Below are 18,567 nucleotides of genomic sequence, written 5' to 3'. Positions count from 1 at the left end.
GCATGTATCATGCAGGTGAAAGAATCAGGCTCAAATCGAGGTCATTTATTCTATAGCCTTCCTCGCTGCCTATAAAACTGTAGACCCATTGGGTGAGGAAACACGCATTTACATACAATCACACTGAATAACTCAAATCATTTTGATCTACAGGAAGACATGAAGTAAGAACTTACACTAGCAAGATTTTGCTGAAAGGACCCAGATATAGCTGTCTCTTGTGAGACTATGCCGGGGCCTAGCAAACACAGAAGTGGATGCTCACAGTCAGCTATTGGATGGATCACAGGGCCCCCAATGGAGGAGCTAGAGAAAGTAACCAAGGAGCTAAAGGGATCTGCAACCCTATAGGTGGAACAACACTATGAACTACCCAGTACCCCCCAGAGCTCATGTCTCTAGCTGCATATGTAGCAGAAGATGGCCTAGTCGACCATCAGTGGAAAGAGAGGCCCATTGGTCATGCAAACTTTATATGCCTCAGTACAGGGGAACGCCAGGGCCAAGAAGTGGGAGTGGGGGGGGAGTAGGTGGGGGACTTTTGGGTTAGCATTGGAAATGTAAATGAAATAAATACCTAATTTAAAAAAAAAAAGAACTTACAAATAAATAAGGATCCTAACAAATTCATCCACACACTGCAGCCCCAAGTCAACCCTGCATCTGATTGAGAGTGTCCTCTGGAGGGAGGTATAGGTGTCAGACTCCCTAGAGGGACTGATATTATGGAACACAGATTAATGGAGAAGGGCAAAAAGAAGTGGAGGCTCCCAGGGAAGAAAAAAAAAACATCATGAAGGGAGCCACCAGAACTGCATTCTGTCTTCACAAAGCTTCTCTGCCACTCGTGTGGTTCAGGACTCTGTTACTCACAATCGCTCTGCTCCCAGCCCTCTCACCAACGTTAGATCGTGCCTTGTCTATGCTCCAACATGTTCAGGGATTCCCACTGCCTTCTGATTAAAGTCTAAAATTCTCAGCTCAACTCAAGGACTTTCACACTCAGCCACCATCCAGACAACCAGATCTGTCCTCAGATACTGGCTCAGACACCCCAGGCTTGTGATGAACTCCCAAAATATGACTCACCACATCCCAAATGAGCTTGGCCCTCCTGCTTCCCCTGTCTCACTCTTTCCGTCTGCCGGGAACACAAGTCTCTTCTAAGGTTGCCAACAGCATTTGCTGAATACTTTTTAGGTACCAGGCACAATCCTGGCTTGTAAGATCAGCCTTCTCCTTCAACACTTAGTCCAAATGCCACCTTCTGCAGGAGGTGAGAGTCGGTCTCTGAGGGGAAGCAATTCGTCTGAGAGCAAAGTGTGTTCAGGGGTTTGTGTTTGGACTTGAACTAAAGGCTTACACCCACCGCCCCTGGCTCCATCTGCTCCTTAGTGCACCAGTATGGCCATGGTAAGGTTCAATCCAGGTAGTTCAGGACTAGTGGGCAGTTCCATTCTCACTTCCCATTGGCACAGAAGTTATGACAATGTACACCATCTCCACAGTCATCAAAATAACAAAGAATGAATTCTTTAAAGTGTCTAATGGTTACAAAGACATAATAAAAATTGCCCAGTCTCCTGGATAATTTTGTTATCTAACATTTTTCTGCTGCATACCTATGCAATTAAATAAGGCATGCAAATCCATAACACTTTATGCTGTCAGAGAAGGGCTATACAGACCACAAACTTTATAAAGAAATGTTGAAATATACTGTTCATTACTTCTTATACTCAGATTCTAACCTGTAATATTAAAAAAAATCAAAACAGGGTCCTACCAGATGGCTCCAAGAGTAAAGGCATTTGCCACCAAGCCTGGCAACCTAGATTCAATTGCTATGACCCATACAGTAGAAGGAAGGAATTAAGCCCATCAAGTTGCCCCCTGACTTCCACAGATTCATGATAGAAAATATTAAATAAATAAATGTAAAAATTAAAAGATTCAAAATGAAAATAGTCTCAGAGTCAAGCCTTGGTCTTTCAGTGAACTGGTTAAAAACCCTGTGTTCAATGCCTGCTGAATGGAGTCTGCACACTTGACTACAAATTTAATGAACACTTTTTTTCCTCCATGTATTTCTATTCTGGTCTGGAAAACAAGATTTACTTGGATTAGAGAGTTCATACTAAAGTAAACAATTCATAAGCAAAGGACGGGTAATATCAAGTATTTATATGAAAGCTGAGAATCCAAATTGAGAGACAAACCCAACAAGTTGGAAATCATCAGGAAAAAGGCATTAGTTTCATCTTACCTTCTCATCAGGGCATAATTTTCAAGTTTCAGAAAAACTGTGTTAAATCACCTTTGGGTAGCAGGACTTTGGGAATGGAAGAGACCTAACATGCATGCAATGTGTCAAATCCTTTAGGCCTTCTGTTTCACTCATTCACTCAATGAAGCATTAGATTGTTTGTAATGTGCCAATTACCTCCCCTTGCTAATGGCGATAGAATGGGGAACAAGTGGGACATGGCCTTTGTAACCAATTGTCATTTGTCATGTGCCACGTAGTAGGGAGACTTTTCCACTGAACCTTGTATGTACAGGTTGGTAGCCTGCTGAGTTGACTGTCTAAGCATAGTGTGGAATAAGGGTTGCAGAGGCAGAGAGATGGTAGGAACAAGCCTCCCTGAAAACAAATACCAGTTATCATTTCAGATAGGAAGAGGAGTGCACAGCAGACAGGAGGGAGAGGGAAAGGCCATGCAGAGTTCAGCATCAGAATCAGCCCTGCCTCCACACCCTCCGGCTCAGTCTTGGCACTGTTGCCACCAACAGCAGAGCCAAAAGTGGGGGGGAAACAATGAAATGAGCCTGCCATCAATGAGGAAGCATCACGCAATGCCAGCTTTTGATTTGGAAAGTGTTCATGAGGCTTTCTTGGCTGGGATATTTAAGACAAAAATAGAAATATTCTCATCAATGATTTATAAGATTTCTTTAGAGAGATGGGGCAGAACCCAGTATAACAAAGAGCAAAACAGCACACCCCTGCTTATCACTGTGCTGGAGAGCATGGGTCAGGAGAGACAGAGCCATGTGAGGATGCTCTTTGTTCCTAGCCCAGAAATTAGAGTTGAGATAAGCTACCAATTTAGCCAGTCTGAACTTTTTAAAAAACTGGTCCATTTTTGGACTCTTCCAGCTGTAATTTTCTTCTTCTCAGGGGTCAAACCCCCCAGACAAGTCATCAGAAAGCTATACATGTATTTCAGAGATTAGTGATAATCGTGAGGTAGCTTCCAAACAGGAGTATCATCCCAACCAGAGACCACCATCCTCTTCTGCACTCAGCCTTTGTCGGAGGTGGATGAGAACCGAGGAAAGCAATCAGAACGGGTTTAGAAAGTCGAGTGGATGGTTGCCTCCCCAAAGTAGGGTGAGGTCATTTCACAGTTTCGAGACAAGCTTATTATAAACCCACTCTTGGATTTGGTTTGCTTTCAATTATGCATGAATTGCCTCTATCTCCTGGACTCCATGGGAAGCATATGGGATGGGAGTGGAAAATGTACCTCAGCCCTGGTCCCTGATAGCTAGCTAGCTCCATGCCTAGTCCATTCTGCATGCAGCTCCTCTGCCAACCTTCTTAAACCTAAGCCATCAATTGGGTCATTACCATATTGGGGTCAACCTTCAACACTCCAATACTACCTTACATAATCAAGATCCCACTGGCTCTGACATCCAGGCATTCTTCAGTCATTTAATTAGTCAGTGAGTATTGCCTGAGCACACCAGTGTCAGACACTAGGTGTTCAGGCTTGAGCAAGAAAGGAAGGCGAAACCTACCCTTCAAGGAGCTTGGGGTCTACTGGGGTAGAGAAAGGAATTAGCAGCAAACAATTAGCAAGTACAATTATGTAAATGGCTGGTAAGGACAGATTTCCTCAGGGCACCCAAAGGCTGCATATCTCTTGCCTGTGAGGTCAGACAAAAGACACTTCCCTGCAGCCTTGACATCAGCAGAGGTGACCACTGAATGCCAGTTAACTAGCAAAGAAGTAGGAGTGGGTTCCTGGGAAATATGTGAGATATTTGTAAACTAATGGGAGCAGAAAAGATGAGCATATAAAGCATAAAGCACATGCCTTATCTAGAACAAAGAGAAGAAAAGGAGAGCTGAAGGATACAAAAAGGAAGGCGAATGGGACCCATCGGGCCATAAGACATACAAGTGGTTGAAAGTGAGCTCTGTCTGGAGACACAAGGAGACTCTGAAAGCTGTTGAAGATGGAGCTGGAAGGCCAGATGGGTTTAGAAATCCCATTCTAAGTCCAGGACCAAGTGTATGTGGGTCAGAAACACTAGGGCCAAGAGTAAAGAGATCATTCAGCAGACTGGCAAGCCATTGGAACAGAATGCGTGTTAGTGGGAGAAAGATAAAGTTGGGATGGCGCTTGCAGGTCTCAGTGAGATTGGCCTCTAAAATGAGAGAAAGAATGTGGCCAGGAAAGTCCTTGGTCTGCCTTAGGTGATGGGACCACTCCTCAAAACAAGGAGTTTGGTTATTGGGGAGGTGACTGAGTGGATAAAGTACTTGCCATGCAAGTGTAAGGAGCTGAGTTCTGATGCCCAGAAACTACACAAATGCCTTGTGGATGTGGCAGCCACCTATAATCTCAGCACTCAGGAGGCATAATCTCTGTCCCCAGGGCATACTGGCTATCTGGAATAGCTGGAATTTCTGAGTTCCAGCATCAAGAGGCTATGCCACTTTAGACTTCCACTTGTACACATATATGTATACAAGAACACTCACACATACATTCATGCATGTCCATACATATATGAACACTCATACACATATGCATGTTCTCTCTCCCTCTCTCTCTCCTCTCTCTCTCTCTCTCCTCTCTCTCTCTCTCTCTCTCAGTGTGTGTGTGTGTGTGTGTGTGTTTGTGTGTGTGTGTGTGTGTGTGTGTGTGTGTGTGTGTGAGAGAGAGAGAGAGAGAGAGAGAGAGAGAAGAATAGTGAAAGACTTTCTTTTATGGGATGAGCCTGATTTTCTAGAAGGTGTGATAAAGAAGAAACTAGCCATGCTCATTCGAACCATCAGGGTATAGAGGATTACCCCTTGCGTTAGCAAGTAAAGCCTGAAAAGAAGAAACACTTAAGGCAGAACCAAGGTAACCCCAATGTTTAAGAACTGTGGAAAGAAAAGGATTTCCAATGAAGACACTGTGGGAAGTGGCAGGTGGACAAAGTAAACTATTTTCTTGAAAGAGAGACTCCTTCAAAGAGGAAGTGGCTCACAGCATTCAGAGGAGGACTAGAGGTGGCTATGAGAGCTACAAGAAGAAGCCACTGGTGAGTGTAATAAGAATAACTCTGAGCGTAGGGGAAACAGCTCAAATAGTATTAGAAACTAAAGGGACCAATATACAGAGGGCAAGCAAAGGCAGCTGCCTCTTTCCAACCCTATGATAAAGCAAAGAAGTGAGACAAGGGGTTTCTCTAGGGGAAGAAATTCAGATTTCTGGAACCAGGTGGCTGCCATATGAAGAGATGAGCTCCCTTCTGCCAAAGGTGACTAAGCATACTGAAGAACCTTCTGGACTGTGGACAACAGATTTCTCCAGTGAGTGCAGGAGTAAAGGAGAGAATGCTGAGGTCATTCCAAACCCAGGACTCTGCTCCTCTATGGAAAATGAGATCAGTCAAACAGTTACTTCTACTCTGTCATTCAGAATTGAATACCAAATTCCAGCATCAGCAGAGCAGGATTAGAGAGAGGGTTTTGTTGTGCCTTTGAGATGCAAGACAAATAGCATGTATTCCTTCCCTAAAAGGGTATAGGAAGCAGAGTCTAAATGACTAGAGTTTGAAGAAGGGATACTGAAAGGAAGGTAGCCACTTGGCTGCCTCCTTCCTTCCCCCTTGAGTTGACCAAGCCAGCTCCTGGAAGGAGGGAACCCGGCAAGAAGAAACAGGTTGAAAACAGGATTTGTAACAATGGAGCCTGGCCTCTCCCTACTTCCTCCTTGCTCCACCCATAGAACAAAGCATTGCTCCCTTGGGCTCCAGATATACAGGAAATACTGGTACTTGCTGAGCCCCCCACCTCCATGGTCCTGTGCAATTTCTAACAGCCTTCCTGAAAGCAGCATCCCCACTACCTGTCAGGATCAGCTCTAGCTGAGGATATAGAGAAGGATAGAGAGGGAAAGACAGACTAGTAAGCAAACAAGTACACTAGAGGAAGAGGATTGATTGACTGACTGATTGATTGATTGATTGATTGATTGATATATCTGACCCTGAGCAAATCATTTCATCTCTCAGGCTGCTAATTACCAAAAGAATAAAATGAGAAAAGATTAGAAGATGCCTAGGGTACCTTTCAGCTTGGAAATCCTGATTCTCAAATTGTGTATCTGTATATACAGAGCACCCCCAGAGGCCAAAAACATTAGCAACACAAAGAAAATACAAAAAGCCCCAATGAAGGTGTACGTAGACACCTATACACATACATCTCTGCCAATCATGGACAAGCAGCCTGTAAACAAGAGGAGGTAAGTGAGGCTTTGCAGCACACATCTCTAAATGTCATAGTATACACGTATGGAGCCTGCCAGCTACATCCGTGCTCAGTCCCCTCTTGTGGTACCTGAGGATGATCATTGCAAGCTACCTAAGCACTTAACAAATGAATTGCTTTAAGATGTCAAGCTTTCATCATTAAGGATGACCAAGATGATCAAAACTTGCTGTCCTAGCTACCTTGAAAAATGTTTGATGTTATACATTTTTAAGCAGACTGACAATTCTGATATACCACAGGGTTCTCCAAGGCACTGTTTTTCAAGTCTCCCAATACTCTGCTCCATGTCCCCAGCTGGAGCTGCACCCACACAGCACTATAGGATTTTTCTCCAGGGTCCTCTACATTGAGGAAAGATATTCAGAAGCTGCCCTGATCAAAAAAAAGAAAGAAAGAAAGAAAGAAAGAAAGAAAGAAAGAAAGAAAGAAAGAGAGAGAGAGAGAGAGACAGAGAGAGAGGGAGGGAGGGAGGGAGGGAGGAAGGAAGGAAGGAAGGAAGGAAGGAAGGAAGGAAGGAAGGAAGGAAAAGAGAAAGAGAGAAAGAGAGAAAGAAAGAAAGAAAGAAAGAAAGAAAGAAAGAAAGAAAGAAAGAAAGAAAGGAAGGAAGGAAGGAAGGAAGGAAAAGAGAGAGAGAAAGAGAGAAAGAAAGAAAGAAAGAAAGAAAGAAAGAAAGAAAGAAAGAAAGAAAGAAAGGAAAAGAGAGAGAGAAAGAGAGAAAGAAAGAAAGAAAGGAAGGAAGGAAAGAAAAGAGAGAGAGAAAGAGAGAAAGAAAGAAAGAAAGAAAGAAAGAAAGAAAGAAAGAAAGAAAGAAAGAAAGAAAGGAAAAGAGAGAGAGAAAGAGAGAAAGAAAGAAAGAAAGAAAGAAAGAAAGAAAGAAAGAAAGAAAGAAAGAAAGAAAGAAAGGAAAGAAGGAAGGAAGGAAGGAAGGAAAAGAGAGAAAGAAAGAGAGAAAGAAAGAAAGAAAGAAAGAAAGAAAGAAAGAAAGAAAGAAAGAAAGAAAGAAAGGAAGGAAGGAAGGAAAAGAGAAAGAGAGAAAGAAAGAAAGAAAGAAAGAAAGAAAGAAAGAAAGAAAGAAAGAAAGAAAGGAAAAGAGAGAGAGAAAGAGAGAAAGAGAGAAAGAGAGAAAGAAAGAAAGAAAGAAAGAAAGAAAGAAAGAAAGAAAGAAAGGAAGGAAGGAAGGAAGGAAGGAAGGAAGGAAGGAAGGAAGGAAGGAAAGGGAAGGTCAGGTAAAAAGCTACACAGCAGGCAGCCTCCTCCTTCTATCTCAGAAGGAACCCTGAAGAGCTATGCATAGTCAGTATGGGAGAAGAAAGGGGCTGATTCCAAAGGAAGCTCAAAGCTGCAAAGTGAGCTCTCCCTCCTGTGGGGTGGCTGGGAGCAGCCTGGGTTTCACCAAGGTGCCAAAGCGTAGTGAGCTTAGGCAGAAGTCCAGACTTAAGCACTGTCCCCTAGCTTCTCTCCCTCCATCCCTCCTCTCTGCCTAGGTGGGAGGAAATTTCAGCGACTATCTGGTTGCCTTTTTGAGTAGGAACACCAGAAGACAGAGTCTACTCCAGGACACCTAGAAGAACAGGAGAGGGCTTCACTGCAGAGATTGTAGGTAAATGTCATAGACACTTAGGTCCAGAAGTGACTACCTGGTACCCAGGGACTATTAACTAGAGTGGAGATCATGAAGAAAATGGTTGCACCTCTCATAGAGCCCATCAAGGCTACAGGATAGTCCACGATCCCTACCGACACATGAGAAAGAAGCTTCCCGTACCACAGAGGCCAGCTAGGCTGTGGGCGTGGAACCTCTTTAGGTAGAGTTTGTTCACAGCAAATTGAATGACAGCAAAAGAGGCCAAGTGTTAGATACTTTTCCGTCTGCTGTGGCAAAATAACCTGGCAAGAAGCAACTTAAGGGAAAGAGGAGGTTTGTTGTTTAGTGTTTACCTTGTTTTGTGCCTTTAGTATTTCCACTATAGGCAGGAAGACAAGGTGGAAGTCTTACACACACACACACACACACACACACACACATGTGTTGTGGCTGTAGCATCAGGAGTATAGGGCAGCTTGCTCGTGTCTGGACAGAACAGAAAGCAGACCATCTGGAAAGCAGATGGCCCTCCCTATCAACTCACAACTCACTTCCTCCAACTAGGCTCACCTCCCAAAGGTTCCACGACCTCTCAGAACAGTGCCCCCAGCTGGAAATCAAGTGTTCACATGTAAGCCTGCATGAGCATACCAGCATTTAAACCCAAACCTCAGCAGTTGCCCTAAAGCAGCAAGTGTGAAGGCTTTTGCCTGGGCATAGGTGGGAGGGAGAGGAGAATAAAGCTGAAGGAAATGAAGATCAATGTGTGACTACCATTCTCTCAGGCATTTATTCTGGTAGCTGTCCCTATTAGGGAATCCTTCCCCATCCCCTTCCTGAAGAGTCTTGATCCAATTCTAAAGGCCAAGAGCCAACCAGCAGGCTATTTATATTTAACCTAAAAGCAAAATAAAGGGGAATCAGAGGCATCTGGGTGGGTACTGTCTCTGGCACCTTGAGATAACAGGTCCTCTACCTGCCTCGTGCTACACTAGTGACACAAAAGACAGAAGGTCCTAACAACCCCTTGGCAGTTTGCCTTCATGTCAGCCTTGAACTTAACCTGTAAAATATTATGGACCAGAGAAGGCCTCGGGCTGCCCCCAAACTACTTTCCAGCAAAGCTGCCTGTTTAGAAGCCTTTGCAAAACAAAGAATGGGAAAGGGCGGTGGCCGGTGATGAATTCCCTAAGCCTAAGTAAGAGTTCTCAGGTCATTGCTGGGGGGACTGGCCCGAAGCTGGACATAAGGTGGACTCACCAAATATGACCCAGAGTCTCTGTTTCTCCTTACACAGGGATTGACAGTGAAACAGGAGCCTGGAATACTTTCCCTATATGGAGCTTTTCAGAGTCTCACTGTGCTGCCATCCTTGGGCTTTCCCTGGCCTGGAAGTCAAGAGACTCTACCTATGACAACCCTACGGTTTTCACTTTCTACAAACACCATCACCCCTGTGTTCTGGACTGTGCAAGCATACACACCACTACCATCACAACCTCCACACCACGCCGCGAGATCAACATTCCTACCAGGGAGCCTCAGAATCCACTCATTTTTGTCTCTGGTGGGGTGGTGTAAAAACAGGTGCCCTCAGATTCTGTAATCCCCCAATAGTGGCACAAGACCCATATGTTTTTCTACATCCTAGAAATCTTTTATTATCACCATCATCACATAGACATGGTCCACTGGTTGACCACACAGATGACTGACGTTCCTGTCAGAAGCAGTGAATGTTGGGCTCCAGGGATGCTCACATAAATACAAGCAGGCAGCTTTAAGAAGGAGGAGTAATAAGTAGTGATAGCGAGAGAGCGATGGATGTATCTGATTGCAGAGATGTTTCAGGAATCAAACGGCAGGATAGCTATCACTGTGGTGGTGGTGGAGACAGATTTCCTGGGGTTAGAGGGAGGCTGAAGCAAAACCACTGACATGGAGAACCTGTTACTATGAGAGAAGGTTACCCAGCAAAAATTTAAATAAGTAAGATTTGAATATCTGCTACTCCTTGTTTCTGTAGCCTTTAAAAGACAACAAACCTTTCTACTCTGCAACATTCCTGTGTGTAAGTTGCCACTGCCTTCATTGGAACGATATAGGGGGGGAAGAATATAACCTATAAAAAGCCTGTATACATTGGGTAAACAAAGGTACTTAGGCTAAAAGGATGGCATTGGGTATAGAGAAGTGGGAACTAGATGAGAAAGACTGGGAATAGGTCAAAAGCATGGGGCTCCAGGCTAGATAAGACGTGACTGGAGGTAGTCTCCTCAGTGGCCCTGTCTCTAAGGAAGCTGCAGGCACAGAGGTGGTGCGCTGCCAAACAGGCTGTCAGTTTGGCCCTGTCAGGGACTTTCTTCCCATTGGCTTTGACTCTGACAGGAAAATCAGCAGGCCAGCAGTACAAGCCAGGCAGCGCAACAGACAAGGCCCTGGGGACAGTTTAAGTGGACAATAATTGCAGGTTATTATATACCGTGCTGCGGCCAAAAGCCAGGCGGCTGTTAAGTGTGATTGGAAGAACTAATGGGGAGGAAGAGGAAGAATGTACGAGCTGAGTTGGTCTTTGTGTTCTCGGGGCTGCTCTGGCATCAGGAGCAGGACAGGGCAAGGGACACATCGGTGACAGGGGACAGGCTGGTGACTGAGGGGTGTGTTTCCTGCACAGTTCCTAGGAATCAGTCCCTTCTCTTCCTTCCTCATCCCACAAGCCATCAAATCAAGAATTAAGGGCATAAAACAAGTAACTGAGGTCCAAGGAGGGAGCAGTGACCTAGGAGCCCACAGTGAGTTCCTTTGGGACTCACGCCTTCCCTTTGTTGTTTGGGTGAAACAAAGAGGTTAGCATCCTGAGAGGATATAACTTGAGTGGCCAGTGTGAAGCAGAGCAGGGACTCTCTGAGAACTGAAAACAGGCATATAGTTTCAAGGTGTAAGAGCCCAGGGACCTGGCTAGGTCATCCCAGCTAATGGGGAACAGGGATTATTTCCCTCTCAGAGCCTTCTCTTTCCCTTGGATCCTGCTCTAGAGCAGAGGAATTGTATACCCATTTAGAGATCAGTATTCATGCATTTGTCAGAAGCAAAGGCAACTTCCCCATTTGTTCATGACAGTCAGTGTGCTCCAGTGCCTATACAACATGGCTGCTCCCGGGGTCTATAGGCCCCATCCTAGGCTTGCTATTGGGAGAAGTGAGCCTCACTCTGCTCTTTACCACAAGACTGGGGTAATTCAGAGATTGATCCCCAATACCTGGAATTTCCTTAGTTCCTGTAGGAAAAATGCCACTGGACCAAGTAAGCCCCAAGAACAATGTGGGGATGACCCTTCTCTCAGCTCCTCCAAGCCTTAACCTAGAAGCACAGAGACTGGATGTCTCTTCATGGAGATTCCCTGACAAGATCATGCCTTTTGCTAATTCACAGTAGCAGTACTGATAAAAAGCCAATGAAGAAATCTAATCAGGTCAATGGGCACCAGACCCACGTTCTCCAAAAACAGACTTTCCGGAGCACCTCATAAAAGGTTCAGAGCCACCACCCAGGATGTGCTTACTCTAGCCAGGTCTCCCCAGCGACAGTTTGGACTCAATCTGGATCAGTAGTCCTGATCTGGGATATAGGGGAGCAGCCACCTGGCCCAGGATGGATCAATTACACTGTGAGAAGGCACAGGACCAACAAGTGAATCATATAGCCTGACCACCCTCCAGAGTGAGGACGGGAAGTTGACCTGGGGAAAAGTCTCCCTAGACTGTGCATGCCGGTGTCAGGTAGGGGACCTCTAAAAGATGGGGCTGCTGATTGCATGCACTAGCATAAGCCCTTCTCTGGTCTGAATGTAGGTGTGAATCTCTAAGCTATGGTGGTACAAATCTCAGGGATGAGAACTTGCCCTGATGCCCTTCTTTGCATCCGCCTCACACCTTATTAGAGACTCCTTCCACTGGGTCCAGGGTGGAAGCAGGAATACTGAGCTCCCACTAATTATCCTTATCATCTGCCCAATCCCACTGAGAAGACTGCTCCAAAGAGGCCTGGACTAACTCTTCTTACAAAATCCCCTGCCCTTGCACAGGTTCCCAATGGGTACTCTGCACTAGCTTATGTCTAAGTAGAGACACTTGATTTGGCTGTAAGCATAGATAACATGTGTTATGTACCCTGCTATGTGACAGGCACCGAATATTGTTCCTCTAATGTTTCCACCATCAAAGGAAGCACCCTTATGTTTTATGAGAAAACTGAGGGTCTGAGAACATCATTTGCAAAACTGTCTGGATATCTCTCCCTCTGTGTGTGTGTGTCTCTTGCTCTGTCTCTCTCTGTCTCTCTTTCTGTCTCTGTCTCTGTCTGTCTGTGTGTGTGTGTATGTGGTATGGGAAACACAAGTCATAGTCATATGTCTTCCTCAATTATAGTATTATTTTATTTGTGTGTCTGTGTGTGTGTGTGGTATGGGAAACACAAGTCATAGTCAGATGTCTTCCTCAATTATAGTATTATTTTATTTGGGTGTTTGTGTGTGTGTTTGTGTGTGTGTGTGTGTGTGTGTGTGTGTGTGTGTGTGTACTCATGCATTGGTGTCTGCCTAAACCAAAAAAGGGCACTGGATTCCCTGGAACTAGAGTTAAAGAGATTATGAACCTCCCAACATCGGTGCTGGGAAGTAAATTCCCATTCTCTGAAAGAGCAGCATGTGCTCCTATCAACTGAACCATCTCTTAAGCTCTAGTGCATTATCATTTTTATTGTTATTTTTGAGTCATTGAACCTGGAGATCACCAACTTACCTAGACTGACTTCCCAACAAACCCAAGAATACACCTTTCTCCACCTCCCAAGGCTGGAATTAGAGTCATGCCCTACCATACCAGGATTTTGATATCAGAACTGGGGAGCAGAACTCAGACTCTCGTATGTACTTCAGACATTACTGAACTATGTCCCTAACCCAAACTGTTTCTCTTTCTAAGAAAAACATGAACCTATCTGTGTGTATATTCAGCAGTGAAATATATGCCTCATATAAAGATTTTTACACAGTAAACATTCAGATGTCATTTATAGAGTGTATTTCTTTCAAATAGACTCTCTGAGACAAACTTGCATTACTATGTGCGTTGGACAAGGGGCCAGAATTTATACACACAACTCTGCATGGACAGTTTAAAGGATGAGAAACTTGTTAAAGAGAAGGCTGCAGTCAGGCGAGTGTTGAGGGAAATGTGGTGTCCTTAAAACTGAGAGTTCTTCTTTGACATATTCCTTATAGCAGCAGGACACTATTCTTTGACAGTGGAAATGACCTGGAAGGGATGAACCCCATAGGGTGACACACCCCTTCTGCACATGTGTTTGGAGAGAGGTGTTCTCCCTGTTACATTTGTCCTTCCCAAACTCCTGATACCTCCTTCAATCTTGTGTTATTGGTTATGCTTTTCTATGTTATCCTTAGACAATAAACTCTTGGTCATGGTGTCCAAATCCCGACAGCCTTACTGTAAAGCTTACATGCCCAACCCACACAGATAAACACAACTTGAAACATGAGCCTGCCTCTGTCTATGCCCCCAGGTCCCTGATGGCCCATGCATGCATTATCCTCATCTTCAACTTCTGCTCCTCTCCCAGACCACATGACTGTAGACCCTTTGACAAGCTGTTCCAAGGGTGTTCAGCCTGCAACTTACAGGACACATGCAGCTGAAAATAGCTATAATGTAGCCTAACACAAAATTATAAACTTACTTTTAAAAGAATAGTGTGATTATTGTTGGGATTAAAAAAAAGACTCTACTGCATGATTCTCCTTGCGTGTAAACTTTGTCGATAACAATACTGTGTTGTACTGTCAGACCACACTGGACATGTCTGCAGCAGTACCAGGTTCAGCATGCTTTTCCAGGAGAATTCTACCAAAGTGAGTAAGTCCAAGGGCCGGCATAACCATTCTTAGAAGCCTGGCCTGGTGAAGGCTCACTTTCCTAAGCCCTACCCAGTGTCCTCCCAGCCTCACCCAGCTCTCACTCCTTATCTGCCCAACCTGACAGTGTTGAGTCTCTTAACCCCTGTACTAGATTAAGTACCTTGCAGCCATGGAAAAAGTTAGGATGAGAAAGCCCAGGTAGGACTTGCTGATTCAAGAGTATTAGAGAAACCATGAGCCATGCTGCAGTGACATGCAGCACAGCATTTTGTGTGATAAATGCAACCTACTATTCCAGCTTCCAAGTGAGCTAGTGTCTGCAAACCTCAGGGCTCATGTACAATAAATTAACATAATTAAAAACTAATTAGTAAAACATCACAATTAAAAAGACTTACTTCTGTAACACCTCACAGGTAAGAAGACGGGTCCAGAGTGCTAGCAGCAGGTACACAGGACAAGCCACCAGAAGACAGCTGTGATACAGCTTTGTGATGTCTAAATATTTCCATCCCCAGGGGGTATATAAGGAAATCAGAGTGCAGTCTGTAAACACAGCCACACAGCCACCTCACAACTGGGCACCTAGTTCTAGGGCTCAACCCTGTGGTCCTGCATGAGTTGGGAGGGGCTCGAGCATTCCCTCAGCCCCCAGAGGCCTGTTAATGATGCTCCAATAATATCGGCTGTCCGGACATTGATCTGAACTCTTTACCTGCACTTACTCATTTAATCTTCACAATGACTCTACGAGCCAGGCTCTGTTTCTCTGCCGAGTTTACAAATGTGGAAACTGAGCCACAGAGACACTAAACAACCTGTCCAAAGTCATACGGCTAATAAGTGGGAGAGGCAGGACTTGAAACTGGCATGTGAAGACATCTGCTTCTGCAGTTCTGGGCACAGTCCTCTTTCAAGAGACAGTCATATTCTGGGGAAGATAACCAGCTAGTTCCTAGCTCACTGATGCCCTGCAATGGAGATCATTAAGTCTATATTCCTTCTCCTATCTCCTGTTTATACCTCAATCCCTACTTTCTCATTTTAATAATAATTTTTTACATGAAAACCTCAGACATATCACTATCTCTGAGATAGGAGAGGAGGAAAGAAAGGGGGCTGGAGAAAGGATTTTTGCTTCCATTTTACAGACAAGAAAGCTTAAGTCCAAGAAAATGATAACCTTCTCCTGCATCTGACTTTGTACTCTGACTACACAGGACGTCCCCAAACTAGACTTGAAATCCCTTTGTTCTCATGCTGTTCTTTCACTGGCAGCCTGTCATCAACAAAACTGAGGGACTGGGGTAAAAGTCTATAACAGGAGTTGACCAGTCAGTGAATACAACTAGAGAATCCCAGCCCACACTGGACCAAGGAAGCGTGTCCTTCAGATCGAGATAGCAAGACAAACAGCATAGGGGACCCTTGTCTACCTGCCCTGGTACTAGAGTTAGTGTCCCTAGTGATGTTCTATCCTTCTAAGCGGCCCTGGAGAACAAACACACAGCTTCCATCTTCCTATTTTCTCCTTCCCTCTAATAAATTTGGTTCCCTGGCTAGGTTTGCTGTGGGCTCAGAACAGGACAAGGAGGTCTTTTGGTGGTGACAAGATGCTGCTAAAATTAACAGAGGTGGTGAGAACTGTTTTTTCTCTTCTTCACTGAGCTTTATATTACAGAGCTTTCCCAAATTATCCAAGGGCAAGGAAACTCTGAGCTTATGGATCAGTTCACAAAAGGCTAAACCCTCCAAGTCCCACCCTGCTTCCTCACCCTCTACCTAATCTACGGGAGCTTCTGGGAGCCTGGCCTTGTTGCTAGAAATGCCACAGATGACTGTTCACTCCCATCCTGGGTCACTCCAACCATTGCCTCAGCCGAGGCTGAGTGCTCTCTCCCATGGAACCACATCATGGCCCCCTTCTCCAGGAAGTCTTCCTTGGCTGCCAATGTCTGCACAGCTCCACTCCCTCCGAGGGCTCCTGTGACCCTGCATGCACTCTGTTCTTGGACAATGACTTGAGTCGGTCTCTGCACAAACAACACTTACAGAAGGGAGCACTCAGCCTGTGCTCCACACCCTCTGCAGCCTTAAGCAGGCCACTCTCCAGCTCTTTGCAGTAGAATACCCTGGCATCCTGCTTCGCAAGAACCTCTCTCTCCTCTAAGCCACTACCCACCTCACAGTTAGTTCATCCCACTTCTCACCCTCAGCTTGTATGCTTTCTGCTTTCTATTTCCTCCTTGTGGAAATCCTCAAGCCTGGAAGACATTTAACCATCTGTTGCAGTTTGCTGTTCTGGGGCTTTTCACTTGGTGTGACTTTGCTCTCTAACTAGACAGTGAGTGAATTCTTTGCAGACCTGTCTTTTCTCCAACCTTTCCTGTGGGAGATCAGAGGGGCTGGATGAATGCAAGGATTGCTGAGTGGTTATGCCTCCAGGCTAAGCCAGGCAAATTCATGAGGCTGTGCTCCCATGTGTTCTCACACCTGACCCTGAATCCTTCCCACAGAGTGCTGACCTAGGGCCATATCTCCTGTTCTACAGGAGCAGAGGAATAAGCACAAGTTAAATTTATCAATGAGCACTATCTTGAGTACCCGTATGTGAGCATCTCTGTTGTGGTGGTGGGGAGTGACAGTGATGGAAGCGACTAGATTCTTGTTCTCCGACCAAGTAGAAGGGAAGCTACAGGCACAACAGCCAAAACAGGTCTGAACGTGTGTGGTTCCGTGGGTACCAGAGAGAAGGAGGTGGTAGATGGCTAGAAGGAGGATGTGGTGCTGGGAGAATGTAATCTCTCCTTAAAGAGGAGAGGAAGAGCACAGGTAAGTGACCTTATCTGTCCTCAAACACCTTCACCACCACAGGACATCCTGACGTCCTCAGAGATGAGTCAGCAACAAAGCATTCACTCCTGAACCAGAAAGAAAACAAAAAGCTGTTGCCCCAGGTTTCCCTTCCATTTGCTGGTCTCCTCTCTCTCAGTGGATGGAATAATTGTGGCCATGGAGTGACAGTTGGAGAAAAAGGTTTAGATCTACTTAAATGTCACTGTGAATAATACTTTGTCACTCTCTTTCCCTAATTACATTTCTCTTTGATGATCTGAGGTTTAAGGGGGGAAAAACTTAACACTTCCTAGAATATCAAGGACAAGGGTACCAAAAAGCCAGCCTAAGCACATGCCATACATATTCCCAGGGGTCTTGCTCCTCTATTCATTCTTTTGAGACACCCAACTGCAATATTTTTACCCCTAACACTCTGCTGTATCAGAAAGCCAGAAGCCTACGAGTGCAGCTTGGCACCTTTAAAACAGTAGCGCTTTGCCAGAAGCATCTTCAACTTCCATTTTCACATGAAGGGACCTGGCATCCGGGATGTTTCTAAGGACCTTATCGTAACTCCCTAGACACCTGTCAGAGAGGCAATGGATAGTAGATGCCCTCCTCTTCCAAGAGCTAAGCCCAAATCCAAACAGTATCACTATCACTGGGTGGGCTGCGGAGGAGGGCAGAAGCTCACCTAAGTAGGAAGTCATTCTTTCCAGCCTTGGGTAAACGCATTAAGAGACAGGACACGGAGGGTCAGTCCTAAAGGAAGCATGAGAGGTAGCAGGTGAATCTGAAATATCCAGGTGACCCCTTTCATTAACACCCCTAAATATTTCATTCACTCCTGCCAAGACACTACTACTCTGACTTGCATAGTGGTTAATAATAATAATAATAACAGCATGAATAACAACATGTGTGATGTGAATGATTTCCTTGGACCTGGGGTGGTGTTAGGAAGAAGATGGTGACTGCTCTGGGGTCCTCCTCTGAGCAGTTCCTTCCTTCTCCTCAGCTGGCTCCTTTCACTTCCCAGCTTCATATACCCAAGGCTTTGCTTTGACAGGATGGGAGGCAGGCAGAGAGAAAGGACCTCAAGTAGAAATTATTTTCATTAACTCTCCTGTTATGGAAGAACATATTGTCCACTCCACAATGAGATCCTGAGATCCAAGCACAGCAAGATGCTGTTGGGTGGTGAATATGAATAATCCTTATCTTCTACACATGTGTCCTGGGATATCCTGATCAGGAGAGAGACTGAGAGAGAGAGAGAGAGAGAGAGAGAGAGAGAGAGAGAGAGAGAGAGAGAGAGAGAGAGAGAGATACAAACAGCACACAGTACTAATAAGACATTTGTGCACACCTGTCACACAGTCACACACTAACACTTCAGCTTGCTTACCAGAGACATCCTCACATTATTATAGCATCTCAGAGGCACACAAAACACACAAGCACAAACCTCCTCTGCAGATGAGGGTCTTCTCCACTTCACCAACTTCAGCGATTCTTAGACCAGTCTCTAAGAGGAGATACTAGACACCTAGGAAACTCACACACAGCTTCAAAAAGCAAAGACAGGACATTTTTTTTTTTTAATGAACAAAGCACTGCTCTTCTCAGAATTGTTCTTGCTGTTGG

This window comes from Mus caroli, unplaced genomic scaffold (assembly GCF_978045245.1).
Source record: "Mus caroli unplaced genomic scaffold, Mus_caroli_1 scaffold_19, whole genome shotgun sequence".
Taxonomy (NCBI): domain Eukaryota; kingdom Metazoa; phylum Chordata; class Mammalia; order Rodentia; family Muridae; genus Mus; species Mus caroli.
Note: the sequence above shows the minus strand (reverse complement) of the source record.